Below are 26,408 nucleotides of genomic sequence, written 5' to 3' on the forward strand. Positions count from 1 at the left end.
GGCGACCCACTCCAATATTCTTGCCTGGGAAATCCCATGGACAGAGGAGCCTGGCGGCCTACAGTCCATGGGGTCACGAAAAGGTCAGATACAACTTAGTGACTAAACACACACAGTAAGTTATAAACTTGATCATCAGTTTTACTCACATTCAGACCTGGTTATCATGTTAATGTGTAACATTTCCTTCAAAGTCAAGGTTTTAACAATGCAGTTTTCTGTGATTAAATGTTTTCCATAGTATTGAAAAAATATATTTGTTCATTGTATTCTACAAAAAAAATCCATCTACTTAGTTCATTGTGTATGTTTAGCAAAATAAGGATAGCAATAACTTGAAGTTTTAAAATAAGTAATGAGGTTAAATTATGGTATATCCTTAATACATAGCTTTATAAACACATGTAGAATTTAGTTAATAATATGAGAAAAATTATAATCATAAAAAAGTAGATTACATATCACATTATTTACAGTGCAAATCCAATTTTGTTTTAAAAAACAATCACGTATACACACATACTCAGGAACTACTGAAAATAGTGATCTCTGGATAATTGCAATGTAAACATTTTTCCTTTTGTTTTTCTTTTATAAATTAATTGCAATGAACAAGTTTTACTTTTGCAGTTGAAAGCATAATAAACACATTAGATAAAATATATCTACCTTGATATGCTTTCTTTGTCATAGGTGAAATGACATCTGAACACCATCCAAAGAGAATTTTCCAAGACACAACCACCATGCTTTCTTCTGATACTAATCCCAGTGTTTGATAGGAACGTGTGGTAAGTATTAACATGAGACTTTGAGCATTCATTGGCCACTTTGGGTTTTTCAGTCTACTTTGGCTATTGTACATATTCAAAAGAGTGGTATATTATGAAATATTTTTAGTAAGGTTTATAAAATGACTATCCCAAATGGATATTATTAACTAGTTCTTCTACCCAACACTTAGTATATGGTAGACACATTTTTAGAAGTGGGCTTTTGGCATTAGATTAAGAGGTATTAGAGAAATATTAATACATAAAAATGCAAGCTTAGGAGAGTCATCTGCCCATCTTTTCTACCTTGGATTTTTGGACTTTTTTAGGCTGAGCATATGATTTAAAATTGTGCCAAGAAAGCAAATAATCAAAATGGGAAACACAGTGAATGGATTTTTATTATCATTACTGTTGGTTTTGTTTTACTCCTCTTATGAAACTGCTCCTGTAACCAGTGCCAATTCCTTGTTCATTTTGCATTCATTTGTACACAAAGTGCAGAGATCTCTTGAATTCTGTTATCAATGAGTGGCATTTTCTTTTCCTAATCTATACTCAGATATTCTTGATAGAGACAACAGTAGTGCAGGATCATCTCACAATTCACCAGCAAAAATCAGCACTGTCACAAACTCTCCTGTGTTGCCTTCTGATTCTAGTTCTCCATTTATTGTAATTAATGAACTTTCAACTAAATGATTCACTCATCCCAAGACTTTCTCCCCAATGGAGAAACACACATGCACTCACTTGCTTGATCTCTCTCTCTCACACACACACATGTTGGATCAGTAACAGAATTGTCTGTGATATAATTGACTATTTCTTATTTATCTTTTTTTCTCAATTTCCTAAAATTCTGTTTATCTACAGAACTTGCATGTCTAATTCCTGTGTATGCTCTTAAAAGCAACATAGTAATACTTTCAAAGATATTTTCCAAACAAGATGTATCTTGAAGATACAATCATACATCTTCAGGTTGCTAATATATAGAAACATGCTGTGCCTTGACTTAAAAAAAAAATTGAGAGCTCTATTTATGTGAATAAAAAATAAATAAAATTTACATTCTAATGAAATATAATCATTCCATTAATCAACAGGTAAAATGATTTTGAAGATTATGTGCTGAATATTTATGCTAGTTTTTTTAATATTTTCAGTAATTGCTAGTTTCCATTCTGTAAAGAAAAATCATCTATCAAAAGCAGTTTTAAAAACTAAGCTAGTTATACCATACTGATCCAAGAATTGCCAATTTTTCACATGAATCCTTGGATGTTTAATTTGTTGGGAAGAAATATGTAGGGGAGGCAAGATGAATGGAAGCTAATTGAATAGCAAGAAAATAATATGTAATTGGGGCTTCACTCAATTTGTACTTAACCTGATTATCCCTGATCAATTTTGTATTCTAATTAAGTGTGAAAAAAGACAATGTGGATAAATTGTGGTCTTTTACATTCTATGAATTACCTTGTATTCATCATCATGACTACTGATTTGATTAAATACAGGCTTAATATGTTAGGGCTTTTCTGCAAGAATCATGTGCTTCCAGTTGTTTCCAAAGGGTTATAAAGATTTGTTTAAAACCCAATTTTCTCTTCAAAAGTCTTAAGGATCTTTTAAATAAGAAAAATCATCTGTTAAAAATTTTAAATCTAAAGTAAGTGCTGTAAGTAATTGGGGCTAGTATTAGCATTTCGAAAAATAGAAATGTGTTATATCTTCATGAAATGAAGTAGAGAATTGGTTTAAATTTCCTCAGCTAATGAAGGTAGAAATGTCTATCTAAAATATTTATTAAATGTTTTTCTTTGTCATTAGAAATAATCAGAATGATTGAAATCTGATGTATGTGTATCCCACGTGGGAAAAAGATAGGCATCAAGAATCTTTTGTCAATGGCCGTGATGGAATTGATTAGAATGGATATATATTCTGTGTGGGGGTAGGGGACGGCAGATTTTATTCACCTATGGATAAGTGAAACTGAATACTTCTGAGATGACTGGGATCATCCTGAAACTGGGATAGAATTCTACAAATCAACCTAGGACACGTGAACTATGAATATTGCCTTTGTTATTTAGCTTCTTGCTAGACATTAGTTGATGAGTTGTGAACATATAAGGGGGCTCTCACAGAATGAGGTATGATTGCAGTGATGTTACTTGCTGAAATTATATATTATTGACCAAAAAAAGGTCCCCATGCTAACACTTCAGCAAAAAAAAAAGTTTTTCAGAATGATCAAAGACTAAGGATGGAGAAAGTAAGCAATGAGGGTGAGACTGTAACTCAGTGTGTGAGGAACTTTCATCTAGAAATCTTGGTAATCTTGACAATCTCATCCTAATACACTTTTTTTCAACTCTGACAATTTCTTTCACTCTATTTTCTTAGTTTTTATTGTTTTAGTTGAATCCTAGGGTGCCACAACTCACTATAATATGCTCAGAATTGAGGACCTTGTGGTTGGTTTTCCATTCTATTACCTTTTGAACTTGTATATCGGGAGGCTCCATTTCTTAAATGATTTTCCATTTATTAATTTTCAGATCAAAGCAATTCTAAGTTTTACATGAGATATTTTGTAGTTACGTTTTAAAAATTATAATAAGACCATGTTTTGTAATTCTAAACATGCTGAGGAACTGCCATACCAATTTTTCACAGTGAGGGACATGTACTAGTTCCTTAGGGCTACAATAACACAGTACCACAAACAGGGTAGCCCAAAATAATAGAAATGGATTATATCTGTAGAGACCCTCTTTTCAAATAAGGTCACATTAAGAGGTGCAGGGAGTTAGAACTTCACCATTATCTTTCTGTGGACATAATTCAACCCACAACCAGGATGGTTAGGGAATTTTTGATTGTTCCAATTTTTTAAATTAGTTTTTTAAATCACCTATCTTATAACTCATCTTTAAAAGTGTGAGAACAAGAGGTGATCATATTGTACATGTGTTTGTATGTCTTCTTATATATTTATATATAAATATAAATATTTATAGATTTTAATTTTAATATAAATTATAAATAATATTTATTTTTAATATTTAAATAATTTATAAATTATAAATAATTTATAAAATTATAAATATATAATATAAACATTATATGTATAAATATATTATATATGATATATAAATTTATTATAAATATATATTATAAATGTAAATATGCTAGTTTTCACATTTTCAGTAAGAGGATAAATGAAAGTGGAAATATGTTTTTCAAATATTTTAAAAGCATCCTTAAATATGTATTCATGTTCAATCACGTATTCCTATTTTACTTATAATCTTCTAAAAGAGCAACACTCAAATTTATCCTAACATGAAAACTCACTGCAGTAATAAGTTAGATTCTCAGCTCAGGAAAAAGATATGGTTCTTCAAATTTATAATGACTAAATCAACTAATTGAGTTTGCAATATCAAGTATATTCAATAAGTACTTAATATTTTCTGTGTACACAAACTATAATTAAAACTGTATATGAAAATGAGTGAGATACCTTTCCTATTGTCAAGCAGGATAAGTGTGAAAATAATGATACAAGGTAGTCTAAGATAGTATGACCATAAATATACATACGAAAAGATCTCTGTACTATAAAAGTAGGAGAGAAAGACAACAGTGAAATCACAGAATCTTAGAACTTAAAGCAGTTTCAATTCAGTCACTCAGTCGTGTCCAACTCTTTGTGACCCCATGAACTGCAGCACGCAAGGCTTTCCTGTCCCTCACCAACTCCCAGAGCTCACTCAAACTCATGTCCATCGAGTCAGTAATGCCATTCAACCATCTCATCCTCTGTCATCCCCTTCTCCTCCTGCCTTCCATCCTTCCCAGCATCAGGGTCTTTTCCAATGAGTCAGCACTTCGCATCAGGTGGCCAAAGTATTGGAGTCACAGCTTCAGCATCTGCTGCTGCTGCTAAGTCGCCTCAGTCGTGTCCAACTCTGTGCGACTCCATAGCAGTCCTTCCAATGAACATTCAGGACGGATTTCCCTTCAGGATGGACTGGTTGGATCTCCTTGCAGTCCAAGGGACTCTCAAGAATCTTCTCCAACACCACAGTTCAAAAGCATCAGTTCTTTGGCACTCAGCTTTCTTTATTGTCCAGCTCTCACATCCATGCATGTCTACAGGAAAAACCATAGCTTTGACTAGATGGACCTTTGTCGGCAAAGTAATATCTCTGCTTTTTAATGTGCTACCTAGGTTGGTCATAGCTTTTCTTCCAAGGAGCAAGTATCTTTTAATTCCATGGTTGCAGTCACCATCTGCAGTGATTTTGGAGCCCAAGAAAATAACATCTGTCACTGTTTCCATTGTTTACCCATCTATTTGCCATGAAATGATGGGACCAGATGCCAGGATCTTCATTTTTTGAATGTTGAGCTTTAAGCCAACTTTTTCCACTCTCCTCTTTCACCTTCATCAAGAGGCTCTTTCTTTAGTTCATCTTTGCTTTCTACCATAAGGGTGGTGTCATCTGCATATCTGAGATTATTGATATTTCTCCTGGCAATCTTGATTCCAGCTTGTGCTTCATCCAGCCCAGCATTTCTCATGATGTACTCTGCATATAAGTTAAATAAGCAGGGTGACAATATACATCCTTGCTGTACTCCTTTCCCAATTTGGAACCAGTCTGTCGTTCCATGTCTGGTTCTAACTGTTGCTTCTTGACCTGCATACAGGTTTCTCAGGAGGCAGGTAAGGTAGTCTGGCAGTCCTATCTTTTGAAGTATTTTCCATAGTTTGTTGTGATCCACATAGTCAAAAGCTTTAGCATAGTCAATAAAGCAGAAGTAGATGTTTTTCTGGAATTCTTTTGTTTTTCTCTATTATCCAACAGATGTTAGCAGTTCGATCTCTGGTTCCTCTGCATTTTCTAAATCCAGCTTGAACATCTGGAATTTCTTGGTTCACATACTGTTGAAGCTTAGCTTGGAGAATTTTGAGCATTACTTTGCTAGCATGTTAGATGATTGCAACTGTGTGGTAGTTTAATTATTCTTTGGCATTGTCTTTCTTTGAGATTGGAATGAAAACTGACTTTTTCCAGTCCTGTGGCCACTGCTGAGTTCCAGTTTTCCAAATTTGCTGGCATATTGAGTGCAGCACTTTCACAAAATCATCTTTTAGGATTTGAAATAGCTCAACTGGAATTACATCACCTCCACTAACTTTGTCCATAGTAATGCTTCTTAAGGCCCACTTGACCTTGCACTACAGGATGTCTGGCTCTAGGTGAGTGATCACACCCTCGTGGTTGTCTGGGTCACTAAGATTTTTTTTGTACAGTTCTTCTGTGTATTCTTGCCACCTCTTCTTAATATCTTCTGCTTCTGTTAGGTCTATACCATTTCTGTCCTTTATTGAGCCCATCTTTGCATGAAATGTTTCCTTGGTATCTCTAATTTTCTTGAAGAGATCTCTAGTCTTTCCCATGCTGTTCTTTTCCTCTATTTCTTTGCATTGATCACTGAGGAAGGCTTTCTTTTCTCTCCTTGCTATTCTTTGGAAATCTGCATTCAAATGTGTATATCTTTCCTTTTCTCCTCTGCCGTTTGCTTCTCTTCTTTTAACAGCTATTTGTAAGGCCTCCTCAGACAACCATTTTGCCTTTTTGCATTTCTTTTTCTTGGGGATGGTTTTGATCACAGCCTCCTGTACAATGTTATGAACCTCTGTCCATAGTTCTTCAGGCACTCTGCCTATCAGAACTAATCCCTTGAATCTATTTGTCACTTCCACTGTATAATCGTAAGGGATTTGATTTAGGTCATACCTGAATGGTCTAGTGGTTTAAAGGAGTTTAGAAGTCTTTTAATCTCCCTCTCAATGCAGGAATCCTTTTAAGAATTCCAGACAGGTTATCTTTTAGCTTTAGTTTAAAACCTTGTGATTTCAAAGTGATTGACTGAATCCCTCACAGGCTAGCCAGTTCATTCTACTGATGGACAGTTCTCAGTATTAGAAAGTTCTTACATTAAAAAGGGGTATGGGGTTAGAATTTGTATCTCGGTGGCCTCTTTCACTGGCTCTTTAGAACTGAGGCAAATCAAATGAGCTATTAAAAGCACATGAGTTAAGATTCTAATTCTGCATTAATCTTTGTTCCTGCTCCCTGAATTATTAGTACTCCCACTACAGCATATTTAATCTCATCTTCTAAATGAATTTTTAAAATTCACCTGGAAGCAACTATATATAAATATCCATAATGAAAATGCATGTATGGTACTTTGGATATCTATGGAGAAAACTAATTACAGTTTGCCTGAAGTGTTTTTAAATATTTTAAATCTTAGAAAGTTGAGCTTGAAAAATCTATCATATACATAGACTTCACTCTCAGATAGTTGAAATTCTACATTTAAAAAAGGCAAGAGAATAATAAGTTATTCTGGTGAAAAGGTAGCTTTCTTTCCCTTAAGTTCCATGATATCTCACAGATTTCTTAAAATGTGCTTCTTAACCTGAGAGTAAATAAGATTAATTTTTACAAATGTTCATAAGGTATAGGTGAAAAGAGTCACACATCGTATAGAATGTTGGAAACTTGCTCAACTTTCTTAATAGTGGAAGACATAGTCTCTCAGAAGAAATGTATTAAATTGGTACAGTTATTAACTGAATCCTATAAACTGACCAATAGGTTATAGTATGAAATTGGAGATCTCTGTGGCATTACTGACAAAACAGTAAATTGCTAACACTGGTTCACATCAACCTTTCAGTTGACTGGCCAGTCTACATTATTAGTGAGCACGGGAGTTGGAAAGCCTGACTTGTAGCTCCAGCTCTACTGTATGACTTTGGGCAGGTCACGTCACCTGTCTGCGTTTCATATTTCCAATCTGTAAAACAGAGTTGGATTAGATATTTCTAAGATACCTTCTGCCTCTTAAAATTTTACTGATTCTGTAAAAACATCTACCTTCATCTTTGCTAGCATGACAGCAAAAGTCATGATGACATTAAACTTCAAAAGGCTTTAAGAAAATATTTAGGAAATTAGACAGCTTTCTACCTAATATTTTGATTCTTTCTGGCAATAAGAAATTCATTCTGTTTAGCCTCATCAATAGTTTCTTCTCTTCTATGAATTATGCATGCTTTATGATGAAATGTGGAAAGCTAATTCCCCCCTGATTTCTTGTTTTGTGTGGAAAACTGATCCTCTCAGGAGTTCCATATTAATAACAAGTTCCACTTACCGTTATTAATTACAGTGAGTGAAAAACACTCACTGTAAAGTTTTCTTTCTACTATAACTACAGCTTGAGACAAAAAAAGAGATATAGTTTGTATATTTGTTTCAGAGTAGCAAAGGAGACAGGGCCAAAAGCAATATCAACTATAAAAATTCTATCCCAATACACATTTGGAAGTGCTCAACAAGTACTAAAAAGCAGATAACCAGCAAAATAGCCTTTTCTTTTTCCTTGATAATTATTGTATGGCTATAAGAAAAATTTCTTCCTTTATTGCAGTTTAGTTGATTTCTTAGCATGATTCATGTTTGGTAACTCTCCACTGAACACAAATGAAAAAGGACATATTTGAACGTCACAAAAACCTGGTCTGTGACTTTGTGCTGAGGAAAGAAATAGTTTGAAATCACATTATCCAGCAGAGGAACCTCACTGTACTTTTCATTTCTAGTCCCACTTTTCTGAGAGGAAAGGTTTAGTTTGCTTTCTTTATTTTTTTTAAATTTAGTGGAGGAAAATTGATTTACCCTAGGTGTCCATCAATAGTTTGCTTTCTTAACTAGACATATTAAACTCTGCAGTGGTTTACATTGTCATATTCTTCTATAGTATTTTTATAAGTGTGAGGTCTTTGGAGAGAAAACTGCTAAGGCTAGCATGTTAGGGTTGTCAAGGGACATTCAGCTAAAATTCTCTTAAACTTGATTTAGAATACATCCTCATGCCACATTGATTATCCAAGGTTTTAAAAACTTGTGTAATAAACAAAGCTGTTGAGAGCATGGGGAAAGTGGTATATGAATTCACTGTGGTAGATTCCTAATGTCCTTTCTAGAGGAAGTTTAGTATGTATCAAAAACCTTCAAAATGTGTACATCTTTAAATTTTTTTAAAATTTATTTGGCTGCACTGGGTCTTTGTTGCTGCACAGGCTTTTCTCTATTTGTGGCGAATGGTGGCTGTTCTCTAGTTGAAGTGCACAGGCTTCTCATTGTGGTGACTTCTCTTGTTGCTGAGCACAGGCTCTAGGGCATTCAGGTTTCCGTAGGTGCAGCTCCTGGGCTCTATAGTACAGGCTCAATAGTTGTGGTGCACAGACTCAGTTGTCCTGTGGCATGTGGGATATTCCCGGACCAGGGATCGAACCTGTATTTCTTGCATTGGCAAGCAGATTCTTTACCACTGAGCCACCAGGGAAGCCCCAAAATGTGCACATCTTTTGATATAGCAACTCTTCTAGGAATTTTTCTTAGGAGAATATATAGGACAAGTTGAAATAGATGTTGACTGTAACATTATTTGTCACTTTGGAAAACCTAACATTTTGAACAAATTGGGCTGGGACAACTGAATATCCATGTGCAAAACACTGAAATTCGGCTCCTACCTTATACCATATACAAAAACTAACTCAAAATGGACCAATGACCTAAATATTAAGACCTAAAGATCTTTTCAAGAAAATTGGAGATACCAAGGGAACGTTTCATGCAAAGATGAGCACAATAAAGGACAGAAATGGTATGGACCTAACAGAAGCAGAAGATGTTAAGAAGAGGTGGCAAGAATACACAGAAGCACTATACAAAAAAGATCTTCATGACCTGGATAACCACGATGATGTGGTCACTGACCTAGAGCCGGACATCCTGAAGTGTGAAATCAGGTGGTCCTTAGGAAGCAATACTATGAACAAAGCTAGTGGAGGTGATGTAATTCCAGTTGAGAAATTTCAAATCCTAAAAGATGATACTGTTAAAGTGTTGCACTCAATATGCCAGCAAATTTGAGAAACTCACCAGCGGCCACAGGACTGGAAAAAGTCAGTTTTCATTCCAATTCCAAATAAGGGCAATGTCAAAGAATGTTTAAACTACTGTACAATTTCACATACTAGCAAGGTAATGTTCAGAATCCTTCAAGTTAGGCTTCAACAGTACATAAACTGAGAACTTCCAAATGTAGAAGCTGGATTTAGAAAAAGCAGAGGAACCAGAGATCAAATTGCCAACATCTGTTGTATCGTGGAGAAATCAAGGAAATTCCAGAAAAACATCTGTTTCTGCTTTATTGACTATGCTAAAGCCTTTGACTGTGGATGACAACAAACTGCAAAAGTATTAAAGAGATGGGAATACCAGACCACCTTACCTGCCTCCTGAGAAACCTGTATGCAGATCTAGAAGCAACAGTGAGAAATGGACACAGAACAACGAACTGGTTCCAAAATTGGGAAAGGCGTACAGCAAGGCTGTATATTGTCACCCTGCTTATTTAACTTACATGCAGAGTACACCATTTGAAATGCCAGGCTGGATGAAACATAAGCTGGAATCAAGATTGCCAGGAGAAATATCAACAACTTCAGATATGGAGATGATACCACTCTAATGGCAGAAAGTGAAGAGAAACTAAGAGCCTCTTAATGAGGGTGAAAGAGGAGAGTGAAAAAGCTGGCTTAAAACTCAGCATTCAAAAAATGAAGACCATAGCATCCAGTCCCATCACTCACTTCATGGCAAATAGAAGGGGAAAAAATTGAAACAGTGGCAAATTTTATTTTCTTGGGCTCCAAAGTTACTGTGGCTGGCAACTGCAAGCCATGAAATTAAAACATGCTTGTTCCTTGGAAGAAAAGCTATGACAAACCTAGACAACATGTTAGAAAGCAGAGACATCACTTTAGTGACAAAGATCCATATAGTCAAAGCTATGGTTTTTCTAGTAGTCAGGTACATATGTGAGAGTTGGACCATAAAGAAGGCTGAGCACTGAAGAATTGCTGCTTCTGAATTGTGGTGTTGGAGAAGACTCTTGAAAGTCCCTTGGACAGCAAGGAGATCAAACCAGTCAATCCTAAAGGAAATCAACCCTGAGTATTCATTGGAAGGACTGATGCTGAAGCTGAAGCTCCAACACTTTGGCCACGTGATGTGAAGAGCTAACTCATTGGAAAAGACCCTGGTGCTGGGAAAGATTGAGGGCAGGAGGAGAAGAGGGCAACAGAGAATGAAATGGTTGGATGGCATCACTGACTCAATGGACACGAGTTTGAGCTAACTCCTGGAGATGGTGAAGGAGAGGGAAGCCTGGTGTGCTGCAGTCCATGGGGTCATAAAGAGTCGAACACAACTTAGTGACTGAACAACAACAAAACCATTTATTTCTTAGAAAAAGAAGAGGGTAAATATTTATGACTCTGGATTTAGCAATGGGTTCTTAGATATAGCACCAAAAGGAAAAATAAATTGAACTTTATAAAAATTAAGAACTTTTGTGAAACAAAGAACATTATCAAGGCAGTGAAAAGGCAACCTGTAGTGTAACAAAATTTTGTAAATCATATCTGATATGGGTTTAATCCTGAATATGTAAGCAATTCTGATAGCTCAACAACAAAAAGCCCAATTAAAATATGGGCAAAGGACTTTATGAATAGACATTTCTCAAAAGAAGATATACAGATGGTCAATAAGCACATGAAAAGATGTTCAACATTATTAGTTATTAGGGAAGTACAAATCAAAACCACAAAGAGATGCCATTTCATACATGCTATTGCTACTGCTGCTAAGTCACATCAGTCATGTCTGACTCTGTGCGACCCCATAGACAGCAGCTCACCAGGCTCCCCCGTCCCTGGGATTCTCCAAGAACACTGGAGTGGGTTGCCATTTCCTTCTCCAATGCATGAAAGTGAAGTTTCTCAGTCATGTCCGACTCTTAGCGACCCCATGGACTGCAGCCCACCAGGCTCCTCCATCTATGGGAGTTTCCAGGCAAGAGTACTGGAGTGGGTCACCAGTGCCTTCTCCATTTCATACATGAGGATGCCTCTAATAAAAAAAGACAGGAAGTAGCAAGTATTGGTGGAGATGTGGAGAAATGGGACCCTTGCACATTTCTCACTGGAATGTAAAATGACACAGCAACTGTGGAAAAGTTTGTTATCATATGATCCAACAGTTCCACTCCTTGAAAACAAAGCCTTGAACAGGTACTTGTATGCCAGTGTTCCTTGCAGGATTATCCATTCATAATAGCCAAAAGGTTGAAACAACGTGCGTCCATCACCAGATGAACAGATAAAATGTGGTATATCCATACCATGAACTATTATTCAGCCACAAAAAGGACACATGCTACAACATGGGTGAACCTTGGAAACATTATAAGTGAAATAAGCCAGACACAAAAGGATAGATATTGCATGTCACCACTTACTTACACAAATTCGTAGAAATAGAAAGTAGTTTACAGGTTACCAGGGGCTGGTGGGAGGGGGAATGGAGATTCTTAATGGGTACAGAATATCTGTTTGAGATGATGAAAAACCTTTGGAAATATAGAGTGGGAATGTAATTGTGAATATAAGCTTCCCAGGTAGCACTGTTGGTAAAGAATCTGCCCGCCAGTGCAGGAAACACAAGAGATGTGGGTTCAATCCCTGGGTGGGGAACATCCCCTGGAGTAGGAAATGGTAACCCACTTCAGTATTCTTGCTGAAAAATCCCATGGACAGAGGAGCCTGGTAGGCTACAGTCCATGGGGTCACAAAGAGCTGGACATGACTGAGCGCACATGCATGCATGTGCTGAATTGTATACTTCAATATGGTTAAAATGGCAAGTTTTATGTAAAAAACTAGAAACCAAATGTCTAACACTAAAGTATCAGGTATGCCAGCACTTATCAGAGTGTTTTATAAAATATAAGTAAGTGTCCTGAAGAATTAAAGAAGGGGGAGGCCATGGAAAATCTCTGGTCAAGTAAGTTTGGGGAACTCAGTTAATTCATTTCTTTAACGTGTGAAAGCCCAAGAAAGGGAATATGGTATGGGGCATTTTTAACTATTTAACCTAAGCCCTATTTTTTTGAGGGTCATCTTGTAGAACTAATGTTATATAGAATGTCCTCTGGGAAACTTTGGGTAAACAAATTACAGTATAGTCATTCCATGGAAATCTCTGTATCTGTTAAGAATGATGTACCTGTTAAGAATGTTTATACTGTATTGTAAAGTAAAAAAGTAGTGTTATTAATGGTATGTTGATGTATGGCAAAACCAATACAATATTGTAAAGTAATTAGCCTCCAATTAAAATAAATAAATTAAAAAATTTTTAAAAAAGTATATGTGTATATTTTCTAGGGATCTATAACAGAAAAAAGTCTGTAAGGCTATATGCCAAAATGTTTACATTTCTAGGAGGTGGAAGATACATGATTTTGTTTTCATTTGTGTTTCTCTTTGCTTGTCTGTATTTTCATTTTTTTCACATAGCAAATCAGTTCCTTGTATAATCAAGAAATAATAGAAGATAAATATGTTTTAGAAATTCATATTCAGTTCTGACTAATGTGAGGGAAAAGATAAGAGCATCAGTGCTCCCGTATCACTGTTGGATTCTTCACTTGCATGTGTGCATGTTAAGTCACTTCAGTCATGTCCAGTCAACTCTGTGCGACCCTATGGACTGTAACCTGCCAGGCTCCTCTGTCCATGGGATTCTCCAGGTAAGAATACTGGAGTGGGTTGCTGTGCCCTCCTCCAGGGGATCTTCCCAACCCTGGGATCGAACCCACATCTCTTACACCTCCTAAATTGGCAGGTGTAAGAGATGTAAGGTGCTACCACCTGGGAAGCCCCCATGCATTGGCAGGAGGGTTCTTTACCACTAGCACTACCTGGGACTCTTCACTTACTTCTATTTTAATTTTTAATGAAGGAGAGTCAAAGAGCCTTTCAACTGTTTGAATGTTCTGCTCATTAAAAAAATTCCCCCAGATTTTGAACTGAAATCTATCTTCCATTCTTTAGTCTTAATTTGTCATAGGGAATGCCACAAAAATAGGCAAAGTCTATTTATCACCTCTACCCTAGTGGCTTAGATGGTAAAGAATCAGCCTGCAATGCAGGAGACTGGGGTTCAATCCCTGGATCGGGAAGCTCCGCTGGAGAAGGGCATGGCAACCCACTCCCGTATTCTTGCCTGGAGAATCCCATGGACATAAGAGCTTGGTGGGCTCTCACAGAGTCACACATGACTGCGCAACAGCAGCAGCATCACCTCTCCTGTAGGTGTAGACTTTCAGATTTTTGGCAACAGCTACCATGTCCAGACAGATCTTTTCTACTCTAGGTTTCCATTCTAGTCTTTTTTCTCTGAGATGGTTTCCAGGCCTTGTTACCATCCTGGCCATTAACCTCCAATTTGTCAATATCCTTCAAGTGTGGCACCCAGAAATGACTACAACAATCCACTCTTGTTTTTCACATTTCATTATAAGTTCCTAAAAACTTGTGATATTATTAGATCCCTGATTAAACAAATAATTTCAGATTATTTCCCAGTGCAATAGGACTGTACTCTGAATCCTATCCTAAGACTGTATATGAGAGATACTCAATTATCTATTTTTCCCATCTTTTAATTTCTAAAGCTATATAGATGAATAAAATATTCTAGGTCAATTCCTCATCAGATCTCTTGTATTTATTGTAACCTTAATAGAATGTTTGCCAAACACCAAAAGGATAATGAGCTTCCACACTGATGGTGAGGGCAAGAGGTGCCCTGTAGTCTGGCCAAGGAATCTGAAGACCCTCTTGTCCTATACCATTTTCTACTCTGTGTCTCAGTCATTTGATATCAGTTTTTAGATTAGTCAAGCTTCATCCAGATTAATTGGCCTCTCTATTGAGATGCATTTCATAAGATGACAGTGACAAGCCAGGGTTCACAGTGATGTAGAACATCATATCTTGTCCTTAATCTGATCCCAGATCTCCCAACCACGGCAACCCACTCCAGTATTCTTGCCTGGAGAATCCAATGGACAGAGGAGCCTAGTGGCTACAGTCTATAGGGTCACAAAGAGTCCGACACGACTGAGGGACTGAGCACTGAATGCATGAGCACTCCCAACCAACCTAGTGTATATTGATCTCCTTTCCAGCCTAGTGAATCCTTTGCCTTTTATTCCTTTTGCCATTCTCCCATATGGTAGGCATTATTTAGAAGAACCTGTTAAACTGTATATTCCAGCTCTAAATAGCATTGGCTCAATGCCTTCTACCATGCATATGTTCCTGTGTGCTTAGTTTTTTCAAGAGAGTGGTTTCCTAATTGTAGGGACTGCATCTTGGTCTGCAGTTTACACAGGATACTTATTACTTACACTTGCTAAGCAGATATATCTTTAAATTTTCAACTTTTGGAGATTTTTTATTTAAACTAGTGGATGGTACAGTGAACTCTAGTCAATATTCTGTAATAACCTAAATGGGAAAAGAATTTGAAAAAGAAAAAAAATCAACTCAGTTGAGATATAATTTACATACTTACTGTAAATTTTACCTATTTTAAGCTTTCAGTCAAGATATAGACCACTTTCATGGAAATGTCCACTGACCTTTCACCATTAATCTTCCTCTGCTCCTACCACTGGCTCCAGGTTACCACTGATCTCCTTTTTTCCATCACTACAGGTTAGAGTTCTCTTTTATAGAATTTCATATATATGTATAAAATCATACAGTATATATTCTTTTGTGTCTAGTTGCTTTTGTTTAGAATGTCCTTGAAATGCATTCATGTTGTTTCCTGGATCAGTACTTCATCTCTTTTATTGCTGAGTTGTATTTCGTTGTACGTATATGGCACAATTTGCTTATCCATGCACATTTTGATGGATATCTGGGTTGTTTCCAGTTATGGGTTATTGCAAATAAAGCTGCTATGAATATGTGTGTTTAAGCTTTTGTGTAGATGTGTATTTTAATTTCTCTTGAGTAAATACCTAGTAGGATTGCTATGTTATGTGAGTGCATGTTTAACTTTGTAAGAAATTGCTGATCTGTTTTCCAAAGTAATTTTACCATTTTATATTCCCACCAACAATGCATGTTCATTTATGTGGCCCATGTATGTAGTTTGTTTACATGATAGTTTGATTTTGAAATCCTAATTTTCAAAAGGATTTATTGTGTTAAATGTTGCTTGAGATAGGAAAGCCATCAATGAGAGTGAGGAAATATGTTTAACTATGTTTATTTTATCAAAAATGCTCATCAGATTATATTTGCTTTCAAAGAATTTACCTTGTTTATCTTGGGTTTGGGTATTTAGCCAAATACAATTATTCATTACTGTTTAAGATGATCAGCTGAAGGGAATACTTCCTTCAAAAGATAATCCTATTTGACTTAGAAAATAAACTGACAACTTTCTCCAGAGGCTTCTAAGTTTCTTTAGGAATAGCTTCATGTGACTTCTCGCTTTTAGTTAACTTCAAGATAAATTCATAGATAAATCATAGTCAGTTAAAGAGAAGCTATGGCTTGCTAAAGTGCCAGTGACATACTAATGTGTATGTAGCCTCCCAAACTCACTCACTCACTGACAGAAGAGTCTGAGTTTCATAGGTGTTTGCCAGTGTCCTGTTGTTCAGGGGGCTGTGGGTACCGGGAAAGCTATGAAGCACGGTATCAGCCTTTGGATCTTGGTGAAAGAAAGAAAGAAAGAAAAAAGCAAACCAAATAGATGTACTTGGTCTATTTCATCATACCTAAGATCCAAGGGTTTAATAGAGCCCATGTTACCAAGCAACACACTTTGCTAATTTCACTTTACCAAATAGGAACTCCAGCAGAAGTGCCAGGATTGTCTGAGTCTTGTCTGGGACTCCTCAAATGTTGAGCCGGAGAAGGAAACTATTTGTGTACTAGAAATGTAGTACCACATTTGGCCATCAGCTCAAGGGTTTTGCTCTCTCTTTTACGACATGGTGAAAGCAGAGGTAGTGTGCTTACTTACCTTTAGGGATATCTATCCGTTTGTAGATGTAGTGATCGGCAGCAAGCAGATCCAACATTGTTTTCCTCTGTGACTCAGGACTCAGTACCACATTTGAGGGCTAATATCACATCTGGGGGTCATTAGGCAATGCTTCTCAATGTCAGAGATAAAACCATTCTGCTCCTAGGTTTTTTTTTGTTTGTTTTCATGACAAGCTTTTCTTCAGTCTCTAATTTTCTCTAAACTATTTAAAAATACTGTTCACGCCATTCAAAAGCTTACCTTCCCTTTCTAAATCAATACTGAAAGACGACATTACTGCATTATCTTGAACTTTTCTTGCTTGTAAGCCTTTCAGAGAACCTGGGTTCATCTGTGTGATTTTATGGGAATCTCACTGTTAAAAGATAACTGAAACTAGGGAAAGAGCTCTCAGGTTCAGATTTTTAGGCTGAGTTGTTCAAAGTCCCATATTATTTTTCATGAATGAAAAGGGCCTCTTTTTTTTTTTTTTTTTTTTGGTTGCACTGGGTCTTACTTAGTTGTAGTATATGGGATCTGTTTCCCTGATCAGGGATCAAACCCCAGCCCCCCTGCACTGGGACTGTGGAGCCTTAGCCACTGGACTACCAAGAGAAGTCCTGAAAATGGCCTTTTTTAAGAAACAAAGCTCATTTCTCAGGAAGTTGAATGGCAGTACTATGCTTTCAGAGACTAATCATGTTAATGGAAACTAGGCACCATCTCTCTGCTGATGTATTATTTATCATATTTATATTCTGTTTCTTCCCCCAAAGGAGTTGAATTAGAGACGACTGAAGTTGAGAGTTTGTCTTTAGTTTTCTCCTACTCTGCTTTCTGTTGCCTCTTTTCCTCCAGCGGCCCAAGTGCCAGCCTTCCCTCCCAGTGCTCCCAGAGGTTCATTTTCTTACCATCTTCTAATCAAAACTCCCATCCTAGCAAATCTATAATCAATTTGGAAATTCTGATTAAAGTTCTTCACAAGAAAATTAAAGTGACCAATAAATTTAACTCTGAGGGAAGGTGTTTGTATTTTATTTTATTTTTTGGATTTTTTTATTTTTAGTATTTTAAAGCAGTAATTTAGCTATAACCTCAGTCATTGGATTTTAGGGGTTAGTGGTCAGGGGATGATGTAGCTGGGAGCTTCTATTCCCTTCTATTCCTGTCCCCTCTCCCCATCTCTCCCAAGCATGACATGGAGTAAGCAGAGCCATGGGCCCTTTTGTCCTATATTGCCTTTTTTATTTTAAAAAATTTCCTTTTAATGATAAATACTCATAAAAAACTTGGGAAATCCAAAGAACTACAAGATTAAAAATTTACTAATAGTCTTAACTCTCAAAGGTGATCAATAGCCTTTTCTATTTATATTTTTGAAATATTTTTTGTGATCATGCAATATATAAAATTTCATATTTTTTGTTTTACTTATTTAAAAATTTAAGTTTTTTATATCAATATAAATTCTGACCAGAGGCTGTAAGTACATAGTACATGTGTATGTTTGCTTACTATCTTACCCTGACTATGATTTCTTCAATTAGATCCTTATTTGGGGGCATTTAAGTTATTTTCCCTTTTAAAAAAATGAAGTATTATTGACCTAGAACACTATGTTAGTTCCCTGTGACTCATTTATTTGTAACTGGAAGTCTGTACCTCTTAGTCTCCTTTACCTATTTTATTCATCCTCCCAACCCACCTTCCCCTCTTATTTCACTTAGTACAATACCCTCTAGGTCCATCCATGTTTTCGTAAATGGCAAGATTTCATTCTTTTTTTATATAGCTGAGTAATATTCCATTGTGTATATATGTCACATCTTCTTTATCAACTCATCTACCGATGAACACTTAGGTTGCCTCCATGTCTTGGCTGTGTGAATAACGTTGCATTGAACATGGAGATGCACATATTTTTGAATTAGTGTTTTTGTTTCCTTTGGGGAAAACACCCAGAAGTGGAATTGCTGAATTGTAGGGTAGTTCTATTTTTAATTTTTTGAGGAACCTCCATAGTGTTTTCCACAGTGGCTGCACCAATTTAGATTCCCACAACAGTGCGTCAGGGTTCCATTTTCTCCACATCCTCAGCAATGCTTATTATTTGTTGTCTCTTTTGATAATAGCCATTCTGACAGGTGTGAGGTGATATCCCATTGTGGTTTTGATTTGCATTTCCCTGGTAATTAGTTCTGTTGAGCAAATATTCATGTACTTGTTGGCCTTCTGTATGTCTTCTTTGGAAAAATGTCTATTCAGATCCTCTGCTCATTTTAAAATTAGGTTGTTTTTTTGATGTTGAATTGTATGAGTTCTGTGTATATATCCTCATTATTGTCTCCATTTATTTAGGAGGAAGCTGAGGCTTGGGAGAGTTAATCACTTGCCCAAATTTCCTCCTAAAGAAATGCATACCATAATGGTACCTATGGCATAGAGTTACTATGAAGATAAAATTAATTATCTGCAGCATGTAAAAATACCAAGTTACCTGTCAAATAATAAGCACGCAGTTTTAAAAGTGCTGGTTGTTATTGTTCTTATATACTAACTAGTTTCTGTAATGAAGGGAAGAGCCCAGCTGGAGATATCATCCAGTATCCCCTTCTAGACTTTTGTGGCATGTAATACTGAGTTTCTGTTTACGTTGGTGTTATAGAGCTTCATTTAAAATAAATTTAGGTAGGGAAAGGTGAGTCAATTTAAAGAAACCATTAGGTATCAGGTAGTCTGTGGATATGGCACAGATGATGATAAATATATATGAATGCCTACCGCAGTGATTCCTCATTCCTAGAATAAATTTAACCTCTGTAGTGCAGCAGTCACTCTATTTAATATTGCATTGTGCAATATTAATTATTGATATTTAGAACAACATATTATTATATTACTATAATATCATAATTTCACTCCCAGCACTCCTCATCCCCTTTAGCCTACTCTATCTTTCCTTTTTCCTTATTACCTTCTAACAGTCTCGGTAGTTTGTTTATTACTTTTATTGTTTGTTTACATTCAACTCCCCCAGGGCAGGAGTCTTTTTCTGTTTTTGTTCACTAAGTGAATAAACTGCCTAAAACAGTGCATGGCCTGTAACAGATAGTCACTAAATATTTAGTGACTAATTAGATGAATAAATGTGAAATTCACAGTCTTTTACAATCTGGTCCCAATCTATTTACAGGCTTACCTCTGAGTATCACTGATACTAGCAGTTTTCAGTGCACACCGTTTGCTCCCACATCTCTATGCATTTACTTATGCTCTCTCCTTTGGCCTGAATAAATAATCATGAATTCAAGCAGATATTTAGTTATAAGAATGTTCTTCACCATCTATCAATGAAAAATTTGAAAACAGCCTCAATATTCATCCATAAGGGATAACTTAGAGAAATCATGGTAACTCCCACTTGAGGAAGGGCAATTTGGCAATATCTATCAAAATTACAAATGTGCAGAGCCTCTGAACCAGCAGTTGTGCTTTAGGCAGTTTATCCCACAGATATACTTGCTTGTGTGCCAAGTGAATATGTGTTGGTGAGTCACTCCCGTGCTTCAGTCACTCCTGTTAGACATAGCACTGACAGAACTCATTACATTCTTATGTAGAGCTATATTTATTGATGTGGGAAGATTATAATAGCTAACATTAATTCAACTTGCTATGTGTCAGGCACTGTGATAAGTGTTTTTATATATTTTTGTCTCACTGAATCCCCACAACAGCCCTGTGAGGTAGTTACTATAATAGTCCTCATTTTACACAGGAGGAAATGGACTCAGAGACGTTAATTTACTTAATGAGGATCAGACGACTAAGAAATAGCAAAAGATGTCTGTGCATGTGTTCTCAGTCATGTGCGACTCTGACACCCCATGGACTGTATCTAGCCAGGCTCCTCTGTCCATGGGGTTTCTCAGGCAAGAATACTGGAGTGGGTTGCCATGCCCTTCCCTAGGGGATCTTCCCAACTCAGGGACTGAACCTGTGTCTCTTGTGTCTCCTGCGTTGGCAGGCAGATTCTTTACCACTAGCACCATCTGGGAAGCCCATGATGTCTGAAATACAGTATGACAGTACTTTGTATACGATGATCCACTTTTGTAAGAAGAAATACATATAGATATCTAAACTTATATATGTGCATATAAAATGATTGGAAAGAAACACACCAAAATATTAACAGTTATATGGTGAATTATGGGTGGTTTTAATTTTCTTCTCTTTGCTTATCATTATTTTCTGAGTTTTCTGTTAAATTTTGGGGCTGACTTGGAAGAAGTAAAGCCAGGAGGCATGAATTACTTGTATAATTTTAAAGATGGCTAAAGTTTGTTGGTAGTGTGGAATAGTGACACTGATATGAGGGAAGTGTTTTTAGGCTGAGAGAGGAAAACTAGCCAGGAGGGAGAGCTTGCCTAAAGGGAAAGAGGATGGCCGAGTGTAGGAGAAGGCAAGAGAACCTAGTGTCAAGGACACAGGTGGAAGAGGAAACTTTGAGGAGGGAGTCCCTTGTTCTCTGGAGGCTGAGGAGTAGGGGATGAGCAGGCAGATGTGAAAATGCAGTGACTCAAGGACACACAAGGTCAAGTACCAAGAGAATCGAAGGAATCAAGGGAGTTCCTGCTTGATGACCTATGTCCTATCATTGAAACTCAAAGCTTGGCCCTCAACTGAGGGGTTGGGGTCGGGGTGAGGGTTGGGTAAGGAAACAGAGGGAGAGGATTTGAAACAATTGCTGAGAGAAATTTGATACAGATATTTAAAAGGCTTACCTTGTAGCCCTTGGGGCCCTGCTGAGGCTGGCTGGCTTGGCTTTGTAACAGAGCCAGTCTCATGACCTTCTCCAGCAATAGTTAGCAGGCTGGGAGTGGGAGGTGGAGAGAATGGACCATGGGGTTTTCACAGGGCTGAGGATTGGCAGAGCAGGTGCTACAGAAGGTCATGGGGAGAGTGAGTCCAGAGATCAATGCTAGCATGGCTAAGATGGCTGATCACAGCACCAGCTTGGAAGGAGGAAAGGAAGCCAGCAAGCTTGCCTCTGGGCAAGGCGTGGGAAGGAAGGACAGGCTGGTGGTCCTGGCAGCAGAGTGGTAGAAGGAGACCCATACGAGGCTGAGGTCTTCACCAACAGCATTAAAATAACTACAACCCGATGAAGGGCAATTTGGCAATATCTATCAAAATTATGTGTGCCTTCCTTTTTATCCAGCAATTCAGCTTTGAGGCATTTATCTTACAGATAGATACACTTACTTACGTTGGCGCAAGGTGAATGCATAAGGTTGAGTCATTCCAACACTGTTTGTAACCTCAATGGATTAGAAACAGCCTAAAAGTCCACCAAGAATGATTTGATTCCTTAAATAAACTGTAGTTCTTCAGTGGAATGCTAGGTAGCTGGGAAAGGGAGGAAGCTCTTTGTGTGCTAATATAGAATGATCTCAAATATTTTGTTAGCTGAAAGAAGTAAGGTACAAGTCAGTGGGAATAGTTCTCAATCTCTTTGCTGCTACTAAGTCGCTTCAGTCGTGTCCGACTCTGTGCGACCCCACAGACGGCAGCCCACCAGGCTCTGCAGTCCCTGGGATTCTCCAGGCAAGAACACTGGAGTGGGTTGCCATTTCTTTCTCCAATGCGTGAAATTGAAGTCGCTCAGTCGTATCCAACTCTTCGCAACCCCGTGGACTGCAGCCTACCAGGCTCCTCTGTCCGTGGGATTTTCCAGGCAAGAGTACTGGAGTGGGGTGCCATTGCCTTCTCCACAATCTCTTTGCTAACATGAATAAAACATCCCAGGAAGGATACATAAAAAACTCTTAATGTTGGTTGCCTCTGAGGAGGGGGAGCTGTTGGCTAGGTGACAAGGTTTGGAAAGTGACTTTTCACTTGTCCTTTTGTTTTGTACTCTTTGGGTTTTTGTTTTTTTTTTTTTTTTTGCTTTTATGGAAGTATAATTACAAAATAAAAATTGTGTATATTAAAATTATATGACAGTATGTACCTTTTGAATTTTGAACCACAAGGATACATTACTGAGAAAATTAACTAAAAACATTATATATATATAATTTGAATCTCTTTTATAGATACTAAATCATTTTTTTTAAAGCACAAAAAAATCCCACTAGAGATTTGCTTCAAATTAGTCACTTTGCCAGGGTCATGGGTGGGAATTTGAATGAAATTAAATTATGTGTTGATAATCGCTAAAGCTGGGTGTGGGGAATATGGGAGTTCATTTTCTTTTGAAACATGAACTTGTCATTTTTGTAGGTCAAAAATTGTCACATTTTGACAGTTTTATGTGCTGTTAAAGCCATAAAATGTCCTCATTATTAAGCTAATGCTGTTCTCATTATTTTTATAAATTTTCCATAATATAAAAGTTTTCAGCGAAAGGAAAAATAAAAGAGCTCCCACCAGGCCGTTGGTAGGAACATTCAGGTACTTTCTTATCCTGGCTCCTGTATCTAATAATTGAGTGGAAATTCCCATTCCCCCATTGACATCTGAAACAGCAGTACTGCCTTGTTGATTTCCCTTAATTATGGAACCTGGTACTGTTCTTGGGATTTTTCCTATTAACAACAATCTCTCCCCATCCTGTTGTGTGTTAATTGGGTACTACCTTATCCTTATTGCTGGTAAAGTTCATCCTGTTCTTCAAAAATCACTTCTTTAGTTTCTTATGATCGTCTAACATCCTCTTCCTGCCTCAAAGTCTATTATTAGCAGTCCTAACTAATTTGGGGCCATGCCTGTATGTATCCAGGCTACTTATATTAATCAATCTAGGGGCTGATGTCTCTAGGACATTCAGTATACCGCACCATAAAGTTCATCCTAAGCTATCAGTAAGCACACTTGTGTTCAACCTTTCAGCTTCTAGTGTTTTTGCTTATGCCTGCACTTCTTATGTTACCTCAGAGGCTATGGTGATTTGGGCCTGGCCCCTGACACCTGCTAATCCAGGCCTTTTTGTCTGTCCTTAGAAGGCAGGTGGCTTTCTCTTGCTGTCTACAGGCACCTCTTCTCTATAACTCACAGTCTGTTGGTCAACTCTGCTTACATGCCCCATTGCCATCCCCAAACCTAATTAGTTGCCCCAACATTAAGCTTCTCCTTTACCTCCTCTGTAAAGAGCCTCCTCTGACCACCTCATCCTAGGAAGTCTGGTTTTAGCATACTTCCTCTGTGCCACCCTTTACCACACTGAATTGTCCTGGCCTTTTTTTTGGTCCTGCCAGCCCCAGACTGAATTTCTGGGTTAAAGATGGAGACCATGTCTTGTTCTCCCTTGAATATCATACCTATCACAGCATCAGACACAATGCTTAAATGCTCAAAATAACATTTGTTTAATTTTGATGTGAAATATTTTCAACTTAAGGAAAATTGTCTGCAAAGAGAGTAAAAAGAAATTTCACATACTCTTGAAGATTTATCTATTGTTAGCATCTTGTTACATTTATCATTCTCTCTCTCTCTTTCCACACACACATACTTTTTTCTGAAACACTTCAAAGTTGCAGACATGTCCCATCACCCCCTAATACTTCAATGTATTTCCTAAGAACATTCTCTTATATATAAACACAGTTAAGTTAGCAAATTCAAGAAATATAACATTGATACAGTATACTATTACAGATAATTGTCCCAAGAATGCTCTTTTTGCTATATTTGATAACCTTTTGAATTCTGTGGTAATAAGCCTGTAAGTCTGCAATTGATATTTTTCATGCTTCACACCTGATAAACTGATCAAAAAGCACTTTGTCAAGATACTTAGTCACTGACTTTAATTTTACTTGAGCTACATAATATTTGTCTAAAATTGTATTTGCACTAAATGTGGGCCTGTTTTACTAGTACAATGTATCAGGGAAGTAAAGAATCCAGCATGTTACTTTCATATTGAAATGGAATGTTGATACACCTGGAAGCTATAAAAATGTAAATCAACTATACCTCAATTAAAAATATTTTTTAAGTGAAAAACAACAACAACAACAAAGCAGCAGTGGAATGTTGATGTGCCCTTGTGCCCAGTTCTGGGTCTCCATCAGTAGTATTACTGAGGCAGCCAGGAAGGCACCATTTTACTCATTAACAGTGTGCTCAACCCTATGCTAGATACAGGGGAGAGAGAACATAAAGAAGCTCTCCCAAGGACCTTCCAGTCTAGGAAGTAATGTGGCAGCCATACAGGGAACAATGAACAGAGCAAAGAGAAGGCTAGCATTTGCTAGGCACCTATTAGGTGCCAGACACTTCAGAAACCCTGTAATGCAGGTATTATCCCCATTTACCCAAGATCACAAAACTAGTAAACAGTAGAATTAGGATATGAATCCAGGCCCCTATGACTCAAAATAAGAGAATATGAGGCAGCTTATAGTCATGTGCTCTGGGCCAGATGAGATGAATTAAATAAGTCTCAGTGAGATGCATGGAACCTACAAAGGCTACTCTGGGGACTCTCTGGGAGATAGAGTGTGTTGGGATGCTGACAACCAGCAGCAGGTGCTCCCATCCCAAACCCCTTTAAAACCTGCCTGTTACGACTACCTGTTCTCACTGAACGGCTCAGGCTCTGTCCACCCCCGCTTCTGGTGGACCTGGGGAGATGGGGAGGGGAAGCCGGTTCACATTTCTACATTCAACTCCAATGGCCCCCTCTCCAAGGCTAGTTGAACTGTTTATCTTCCAAGTGCCTTGACCTCCTGGGGGCAATTTCTCTAACTTCTCAACATCAGAAGCACAGCTCCCTCTGAGCTGAGAGGAGCCTCTTGCTTTACCACAGGACCCCACACCCTCCTGACCTGTCCTCTCCCACCCACCTACCTTTGTGCTTCTTTTTGCATGGAAGGCATGACAGGAATTTAACATGTCTGTGCTTTTTTTTCCATGACAGGGAGAAGAACTGGCTTAGACAGATGTAGAACCGCCCAGTCTGCTCAAGGCATTACCAAGTGAATAGCTTAGTCCTAAACATCAGTTCCATAGATTAAAAACTTGAAAAAGGCCACATGCATTCTGACATTTTTTTCCCCAATGAAGAAACTAAGATGGAAAAGGAAAAGTTTGTTCCTAAGTCTGTAGTTCTAATCCTCAACAACCAAGGAATTATGTTGTGTGGGGGTGGGGTTCTCTTAAAAGAAAAATTGGATAAACGAAGGGTTTTGTAGGGTACTTAAAAGAAATGCAGGATTGTGCTTGATGTTTGTTAACTTTTTTATTTTGAAATAATTATAGGAAGTTGCCCTTCACCCAGCCTCCCCCAATGATTACATCGCACATAATTATAGTTTCATATAAAGGCCAGAAAATTGACATAGGTACAATGTCTATGTATAATTCTATGCTCTTTTATTACATGTATAGATTCATGGAGCCACCACCACAATCAAGACACAGAACTATTCTGTCACGACAAAGATCTTTATAGTCACACCAACCCTGTCACCCTCCACCATCCCTAATTGCTGCTGCTGCTGCTGCTGCTGAGTCGCTTCAGTTGTGTCCGACTCTGTGCGACCCC

At 37.5% G+C, this 26,408-nt stretch overlaps 1 long non-coding RNA gene across 1 annotated transcript; it reads left to right on the top strand.

The window, feature by feature from the left end:
• Nucleotides 1-700: 700 nt before the first annotated feature.
• Nucleotides 701-25,887, top strand: LOC120882274. The gene is made up of 3 exons (XR_005725464.1): nucleotides 701-791; nucleotides 15,399-15,519; nucleotides 25,782-25,887. It is a non-coding gene; the product is annotated as an uncharacterized LOC120882274 (long non-coding RNA).
• The last annotated feature ends 521 nt before the right edge of the window (nucleotides 25,888-26,408 follow it).

Source organism: Oryx dammah, unplaced genomic scaffold (assembly GCF_014754425.2).
Source record: "Oryx dammah isolate SB20612 unplaced genomic scaffold, SCBI_Odam_1.1 HiC_scaffold_23, whole genome shotgun sequence".
Taxonomy (NCBI): domain Eukaryota; kingdom Metazoa; phylum Chordata; class Mammalia; order Artiodactyla; family Bovidae; genus Oryx; species Oryx dammah.